This window comes from Pollicipes pollicipes, unplaced genomic scaffold (genome assembly GCF_011947565.3).
Source record: "Pollicipes pollicipes isolate AB1234 unplaced genomic scaffold, Ppol_2.1 Scaffold_4002;HRSCAF=4701_pilon_pilon_pilon, whole genome shotgun sequence".
NCBI classification, from domain to species: Eukaryota; Metazoa; Arthropoda; class Thecostraca; order Pollicipedomorpha; family Pollicipedidae; genus Pollicipes; species Pollicipes pollicipes.
This window is the reverse complement of record NW_023596420.1, coordinates 41,033,265-41,041,107: the sequence shown is the minus strand read 5'-3', so window position 1 is coordinate 41,041,107 and position 7,843 is coordinate 41,033,265. Positions and strand designations below refer to the sequence as shown.

The window sequence follows — 7,843 nt, the reverse complement described above, 5'->3', positions numbered from 1 at the left end:
AAAACGGAGCCGAGGCGAAAAAGCGCTATCTGGTTCAAGGCTATGCATGTTCGTTCATTCTCAAGCATTTTCCCGGATATTTTGCTGCCCGCCTACATGGGCCCAACCTGTGGAAGGGATTTAGGTCATCAAGAAGATCGTCGGATGTATTTGTACTGAACGAGTTGATTGTTATCCCAACAGGGCCTATTTACGCATGTTATCTGAGGGAAAACCCACTAACCCCATAAGTGACCGTCAAATTTCTCACCAGTAAACCGGGTTCCCCCCCCCCCCCCCCCCTCCCAGTGAACACCCCGGTATCGAGTCGTCAGCTGCGCATGCGCGCTGTGAAAGCTCTTAACTGCCTTCTGCTTGACCTGCACATGGGTCAGAAAGCGAAAAGCGACAAAAAATAGGCGTACCTACGGACAGACGTACGTTTTTTTTGTTTGTAGATAGCATGTTACGTGACAACCTCATCTGAACACGGAACAAGTGTAGAAATGCTGTACACTTCCTATTGTAGCCAACTCCATTTTGCAGTCCGGGTCTGAACTTGGTTTTGACGAAGATAACTTGGTTCTAGCTGAAAAACAAACCGGAAGTTAGATATCGTCTGCAACTGTCAGCATGACATCAAGGTCGGAAAAATACGCTGATTTCATTTTTTCGTTATCCGGAATTCGACTGGCCCAAATTCCCTTTCCCCTGTGGCTTGCTCGCAAATCCCCCCGTGGTTTGCTCTCAAAGTATGTTCTGGATCTCAAAAAGCACATTCAGCCCGAGTAGGTGGAGCACGAAGGAAATATCACCACTCACCTTTTATTCGACGTACGTCTTGTGACGGTTTTAAACTAACGGCTGTCATGTCTCGAAAACCACTGAATGTTTTGCCGCCTTACAGATAGATTATCATTTCCCAGACGCTCTGGCAAGAAAGAGTGCTAGGTTAATCAGCAATATATGGCGAAACTTCCGTGTATCTAACGTGAAAATTATTATCCTGTGGGCCAAATATCCTGTTGTGAATGAACTGTTCGAAACCGAGAATGTATAGCTCAGTCATTTTAAGGACTGACCAGCCACCAGGGCTGCTGTTTTGCAAGATTCCCTGGCAACCCCAAGCTAGTGAAGGTGGTGCGCAGCCCACCGCCAAAATCCAGCAAAAACGTGTGTCTTCGCGAATTTGGCACACTTTGCTCTCAATGTTGGGGATGGGGCGAGATCTCGTCCCCCAACCGAAAATGGGACTACACCCCTGCCAGCCGCGTACTTACATGCGTTAAAATGATGTCAACGATTCAGGTGTCAACTCTCCATTCATTTGGTCGCATTGTTGAACACTGAGCAGACATGGCACACCTTCTTACATGTAATAATAATTGTGTACAAGCTCAGCGGCCTCCGCGATGATCAAACAATGCTGCGCGACTGCGAGCATAACCACAGTGAGCTGGAGTTATTTCATCCTGCGATGGGTGGCAAAGAAACAGCAAACTCACCACAGCCTTGAACCCAACGAAATGAGGCGAACAGCTCTGTCTTCAACCGGCTCGGAACGAGCTCATGGACGCGTTGTGATGCGTCTCAACCACGATCGGTGGCGAAACCAGGAGCGCACCACCCAGTGAAGCCAGCGTATGCGGACGCCGTGGTACCCCGATTCGCCGCTGTCGTTTCTTGCCACCTGCAGCACACCAGCTGTTGAAGATGCCTGTCGTCGAGGGGTATGCGCATACTGCGAGAATGCAGTGCCGCCCAAGCAGGGACACCCATTAAGACATGTGTTATGTCGCCATGTTGTAACGACAACCGCGGCGGATGCTTTGTCCGTGGGTAAAACTTGCCATACTGATAGAGGAGCTAGAAAGCAAGGAGCTTTCTCTATTTCAAGAGTGGGCCAATGCGCAGTGTTTAAAAAACTTCAAGCACGCATCCATCCATCTGCACTGCATCCAAAAGACCTTCAGAAGTTCTACCTCCGAACGCAGAAAGTTATCCGAATGTTGATGCAACAGGAGACCCGTCAGAGCCCTGGCTACACTTTGGAACTCACGCCGAAGAGCAAACAAAGCGAGTCGCTTCCGCTGTTGGGATTAGCTTTGCAAAAGAGAAGAACCGAAACCTATCTCAGTGCGCCGACTCCCATCTCGCACCTTTCTTTCCCGCCTCGGCCTCCTTAAGCGCCTGCTCTGTCTTCTTCTGTTCACAATTAGAGGCCAGAATGGCGGCATCGGCTCCCTTCTCTGCAAACGAAGGCTCGCATTAGCTGTGTGTAGCCGACCGGAGCCTGCACATACTACGTCTCCTCTGCGGGCCTGACTCAACGCCTCATAGACCCCCATAGACGTATTTGGCCAAGCTTCTCCAGTGGTTTTAGCGTCCCATTATGAAGGTGGCGTAAGTATTGCATTGCTCCGCCGCCAATATGCACGGAGGTTTCAAATTGGGGTGAGTGTGAACTGGAAATAGAGCATGGAGGAAGTTCATCATGGGACATGGAGGAAGTCGACAACGGTCGCACTGGGCAGGGATATGCTCCGCGGAAGGTAGTCTTATTTAAATATTGGAAGACACGGAGGCATGGGGGCTGGGGCAGGAAGGAGGCCCGCAACACCACATTAAGTAGAATTAAATTCTAGAACTATGGCGTTGCAAGTCAACAAGCATGATATTTCGCACACCTTGCATTTCAAATAGGAAACGACCTTGTGGTAGGTCAACTGTAGCTTCTATCTGCAGGGTTTTCATTCAGTAGCAATAGTCAACGTCATATGTGTGTGCATACTGCCACTTCATCAAAGATTGAAACGCTCAATTTGCAAACGAGGAAGCGCTAACTTGCAAACGAAGCTGACTGCGATGAGCGCAGGCCGCGCGTCTAGCGACGCCACGCTGCCACAAACGCACCCCGGCAGTCGACAACCAGGAGGCAGAGGACCAGCTCGGCGTTTTCGAACAAATCACTCATCATCGGGTTGAACTCACAGCACATACTATACCCGCACACGATGCAAGGTAACAACGTTATGCAGTCTGCAAAACGAAACAGGGTAGCGCTTGCCCGCGCGGACCCCGGACGGAACACGTGAGTGCTCAGTCGATCCTCCTTTGGCCGTTGTTGCGGCGTGATTGCAGTCCTGTCGCTGTGGCGTCCCTCCTGAAAGTCCATCTAGCAGCGAATGAGATCCAGGACGCCGCCGCTGCCCCACACAGCTCGCGCCGCGCCGAACCCCACTTCGATCGCCGGCGAGCTCCGATCCGGTTCTAGCCGGAAAACGGCCGCTGCGGGGGGCTCACAGTGTCGAGCCGGACCTCCGAGGCGGAAAGGCTCGCATTCCCTCCGCTGCGATGAGGCGGCTCGAGACCCTCGTCGTGTTCAGGACTGCAAGCCGAGGCCTCTCTTGTTGCGGCAATGATGTGGGCCTGAGCCATCGGCAAGCCAGGGAGAAACCGGCCGCGGAAATAGAGCTGTCCTGTCATCGAGACCTTCGAAACCGCGCTGCACTGCCTGACATGTTTATCTGGCATCAATGAATGTGGTGTTTGTCTGGGCAATCCATGACAACACTTCCTAAAAACTTAAATTTTCACCCACCTTTCAGAAAATTTGTGCATGGGCAAATGAGATAATGATATCATGTCAGGTCGCGTGATGACCTTCAGCAAGGAAGCACAAATCATGCATTTCCGGACAGCAAATGTAATGCCGAGTTGAGTGGTGCCCATTGTTCGATCATATGGGGCATAAAAAGTGCATTCAGGTGGTGTGTACATATAAATAAAGCAGGTGAGTACAGGTTTATATCGGCCAACAACTAAAACATGTTTATATTGTTTTCAACAGGCTAGGTTGCCCCGCCTACCGATCATCACGTATTATATTTGTACACAACGGTTACCGGTCTTGCACGCGTTGATGTCTAGAGGTCACAGTGTTTGATGTCACGTAAAGGCCAAAAAAATTCCCCCGTTATTTGAGTTATTCCCACTTGTAGTGTTTTTGAAAAAAGGGTTTTTCAGGTCATGAGGTCTCATTTTCAAGTTAATGGGACATTATGCCTTGCGCTAAAAACTGACAATTTTCAGATATTCACGACTTATCTTTGAATAGGTTGCATTTGATCAAGTGGTTAGCCATTTGGACCTGGCATTGCATTTTGTGTCCAAAATGTATCATTTGTACTTGCGTGCACAAGGTCATCACAAGATCTGACATGATTTGAAGTTCACTGCAGTCGCCTCACTTTTTCACCTGAAGTGTACTTAATTGTTGTGCCAATTCTATTAAAAAGACTTAGATGAGTTGATGAGACACGTTGGGCTACCTCCCTATCACCTAACATGTTGTGTAAAGCATTGATCTAAACTTATTGGATTTTATTTGCCAAGCCATTTTTCAAAATAAGGTTGTCTTTGGCCGCTAACAAAAATCGCCGGCTGAGATAATAGAGCGTTTCATGTTTCTTGATTAGCGTCGGATGGCCGTAAGTCAGCTGAACGAGCCTCGTTGACCCAGCCTCCATTCAGAAGCACATTCACGTCGCTTGGGATGTGAGTTTAGATTTAGGGGGGGGGGGGGAACGAAAAAAACGCCCGCCACGGCTCAACCTAGCCGGGCCCAGAATTCCGCACCTACATCCGGGGAGCAAAATGTGTGCGGCTCCCGTTGAGCGCGGCGAAACTTGATTTTTTAGCTTTGAGGTTACATATGGCAAGGGGAAAGAGTCCGGAGGCGATGGTGAAGATGATGATGATGGCAATGATGGAGGCGATGCCGAAAAATAATTTACTTTAAATCATCAAAGAGGCGACATCAAAATTTGCAGCTAGTTTTTTATACAAAGCCCGTAATTCTCCTGTTGAGCTCATTAATGTCGCGTGGCGCGAGCCTCACTTAAGTATGTAAGGAACCGGGAACACTTCGTCCACGGACTATCGCGGGCCCGAAGCTGACCCCACGGTAAAGTTTACCGAACATATCCGTGTAACTATTGATAAATGTTGTCTATTCGAGCCAGTAACCTTACTTCATTGACCACTTGTGTCTTTGTGATGCTCGTGCTCCTTACCACTCGGTAAGGAGTAAGAGCATCGTAGAAATTTCAAAACCTGACCATATATGCAATGGCGCATATCTGAAATGATAACCATTCAAGTACCAACTCCTCATTTATTTGGTGACACTGAACACTGGACAATCAAGGTAGGCCATCTTGCCTGTAAGAAGCACTACACACAAGCTCAGTAGCCTCGGCGATGAGCGCACAACGGCCGTTCGACTGTGAGCGTGACCACAGTACATCGCGTTTGCTTCGTTCTACGATAGACGCCCGCGTGCCCCAACTGGCACTCGGCAGTGCCTCTTGTGCCAGACAGGTACGATAGAGGAACAGCAAACTGTCACACAGCCTTGAACACAACGAAATAGGGCGAACAGCTCTGTCTTCGACCGGCTCGGACGGAGCTCACGGGCGCTTTATGATGCGTCTCGACCACGATCGGCAGCGAAGCCAGGAGCGCGTCGCCCAGTGAAGCCAGCAGATGTGGACGCCGTGGCATCACGACTCGCCGCCGTCACTTCTTGCCACCTGCAACACATCAGCTGTTGAAGACGCCTGTCGTCGAGGGGTATGCGCATGCCGCGAGACCTTGTCACGGTACAACGATGGCCGAGTTATCCGGACGAGACCATAGAATGATTGGAGCTTTCCAAACCGCCAGAGAGGCTAAAACGTGAGAGGGGTTAGGAAGTGACGTGTTTCCCAGACTTTAAAATGGGCCTATTTGCATTGTAGACAAATAATCGCTGACAAGTTACAGCACATCTTCCCATGGGTTGCAAATTTAGTGTTCAAGACAGGTGGCAGCCCTGAGATTAATTCACCAGGAGTGTCTTACCTTTTGACATCATTGAGGATACATCATCGATGCCTACCTTGCCAGATTTTGGACCTCACACAAACCAACAAGCAAAGCAAGCCGCTTCCACCACCGTTTTTTTTTTTGTAAAAGAGGTGAGCCGAAAATGATCATAATCAGCTTCCGTACCTTTCTTTCCACCTTTGGCCTCCTTGGGCGCCTTCTCACCCTTCTTCGCTTCGCTCTTGGTAGCCGGAGCGGCGGGTGCCGCGGCGGCTCCCTTCTCTACGAACGAAATTAGCTGCGTTCAGCCGACCACAGTTTGCACGAGCACCGCCACCTCTGCAGGTCTGGTTCGACTCGTGACGCCTTCCATTCGCGGATTAGTTGAATAGCTCCGGTGATGTGGGGCGACGTATGACGGGGGTCGCGCACAGATTGCATTTTCGGATAAAATGTTACAGCTTTTCCTTAAACCCACCCTGGTGGTCGCCAACCCGATAGGAGTCTCGATTTTGGACAACTTTTAGTTCTATACTCACAGCCCACATAACACGTGCACACGATCGACCGCAGTAAAGTTATGGTTATCGCAAAACGAAACAGAACAGCCCATGCAGGCGCGGGCTTTGCAAAAAATGCGCGAGTACTCACTTGGTCCTCCCTTGCCCATCGTTGCGGTGTGGTGGCGGCGGTCCTGCTATCCCGATGTCCTTTCTCGAAGTCTCTCCTACAGCGAATGAGCCGGAACGCTGCCGCCGACGCTGATCGTCGAGCACTGATCCGGTGCGGGCCGGTACAGGGCCGCTGCGCAGAACGTCGGTCGGCAGCGGCCTGCTCAGGACCGGCCCTGCCCAGAATTGCAATCGCCCGCGTCCAACGACCAGAATAGCTTGGCAGGTGGCGTGTCCCATCGTGGCTGTCGGAGACGTGTTTTCGGCAGTTTCGGAATGTTAGTGCCCTTGAAGTTCCTCGTTGGGTACGTGCTGCAGCCTGCTATAACTGGAGAACATTTCGGTTTCTTTGGGTTAACTGTCGTCGGTTAAACGACGAGAAGTCTGTCGGGCCATACTATTTCTACAGTATGAGATTACGGGTAGAGAGAACGGAAGGAATCCGAAGGTGATGCCACAGCCAGCAGAGTATTGCTTTTCAATCATCGCAGCTCGCATCAATATTTCAAGCCAGTTATTTCTACAGAGCGTTCGCGATCGCCGTGTCGAGCCTGTCCAGATGACGGGGTTCAGGCGGACGCCTCGCCAATAGCGGCCAGCCGCGCTGAGCCCATGCTAACTACGGAGGACACGTTGCCGCATTGTAGAAGGGCGACCTGCACGTGTCCTGGCGAGGGTGGATCATCCCAGTACGGGGAACGGTTTCGTCACGCAGATGAGTTGGGTGATTTCAAGCCGCTGTACAACAGGAGGCAGCTCTCCGGACGAAAATGAGGTCCCATTGATTTCGAAGAGACGTTTTGTTCTGGAAGACAGGATGTTTCAATTACGTAAGGATCCGGCGTGACGTAAAGCCAATGTGATCGAAAGCATTCCTCCAGTAAATTGGGATCAGTGATGCATAGGTGTTGGGAGGTTCATGAAGGTATATGTGCGTACATTTTGCTGACATCTTACGATCTAGTATGTGTTTGATGACGTTTTCATTCTTATCTCTCAATATTTTCATGGTAATTCAAAAACGATGGCTCATTTACTTGAAGAAAAAAATGTTTACCTTAGCGATAGAAAGCTGACTGATGGCTTAGTATGAGATGAAATATGGGTACTTTTCTACTACATGTTCTGTTACAAAAATATATTCATTATTCATTAAGAATTGGCTCAACAGTCAACAGTCTATGTGCCAATTATTGGACCACCTGCTGCGATAAGAGATCTTGTTACGTCAACGAAGGTTCCTGTGTCGGTCCGGCGCCAACCGCGCCGATCAGGTCTCCCGCGTCTGAACGGAGACCAATGTGATGTGATGTATCCCTCTAAGG

The 7,843-nt window shown here is 50.0% G+C and overlaps 1 long non-coding RNA gene across 1 annotated transcript; it reads right to left on the bottom strand.

Annotated features, from left to right (window-relative positions):
• Positions 1–5,135: 5,135 nt before the first annotated feature.
• Positions 5,136–6,650, bottom strand: LOC119093700 (uncharacterized). The gene is made up of 3 exons (XR_005093662.1): positions 6,499–6,650; positions 6,034–6,129; positions 5,136–5,573 (listed from the first exon to the last, which is right to left on the bottom strand). It is a non-coding gene; the product is annotated as an uncharacterized LOC119093700 (long non-coding RNA).
• Between the last annotated feature and the right edge of the window lie 1,193 nt (positions 6,651–7,843).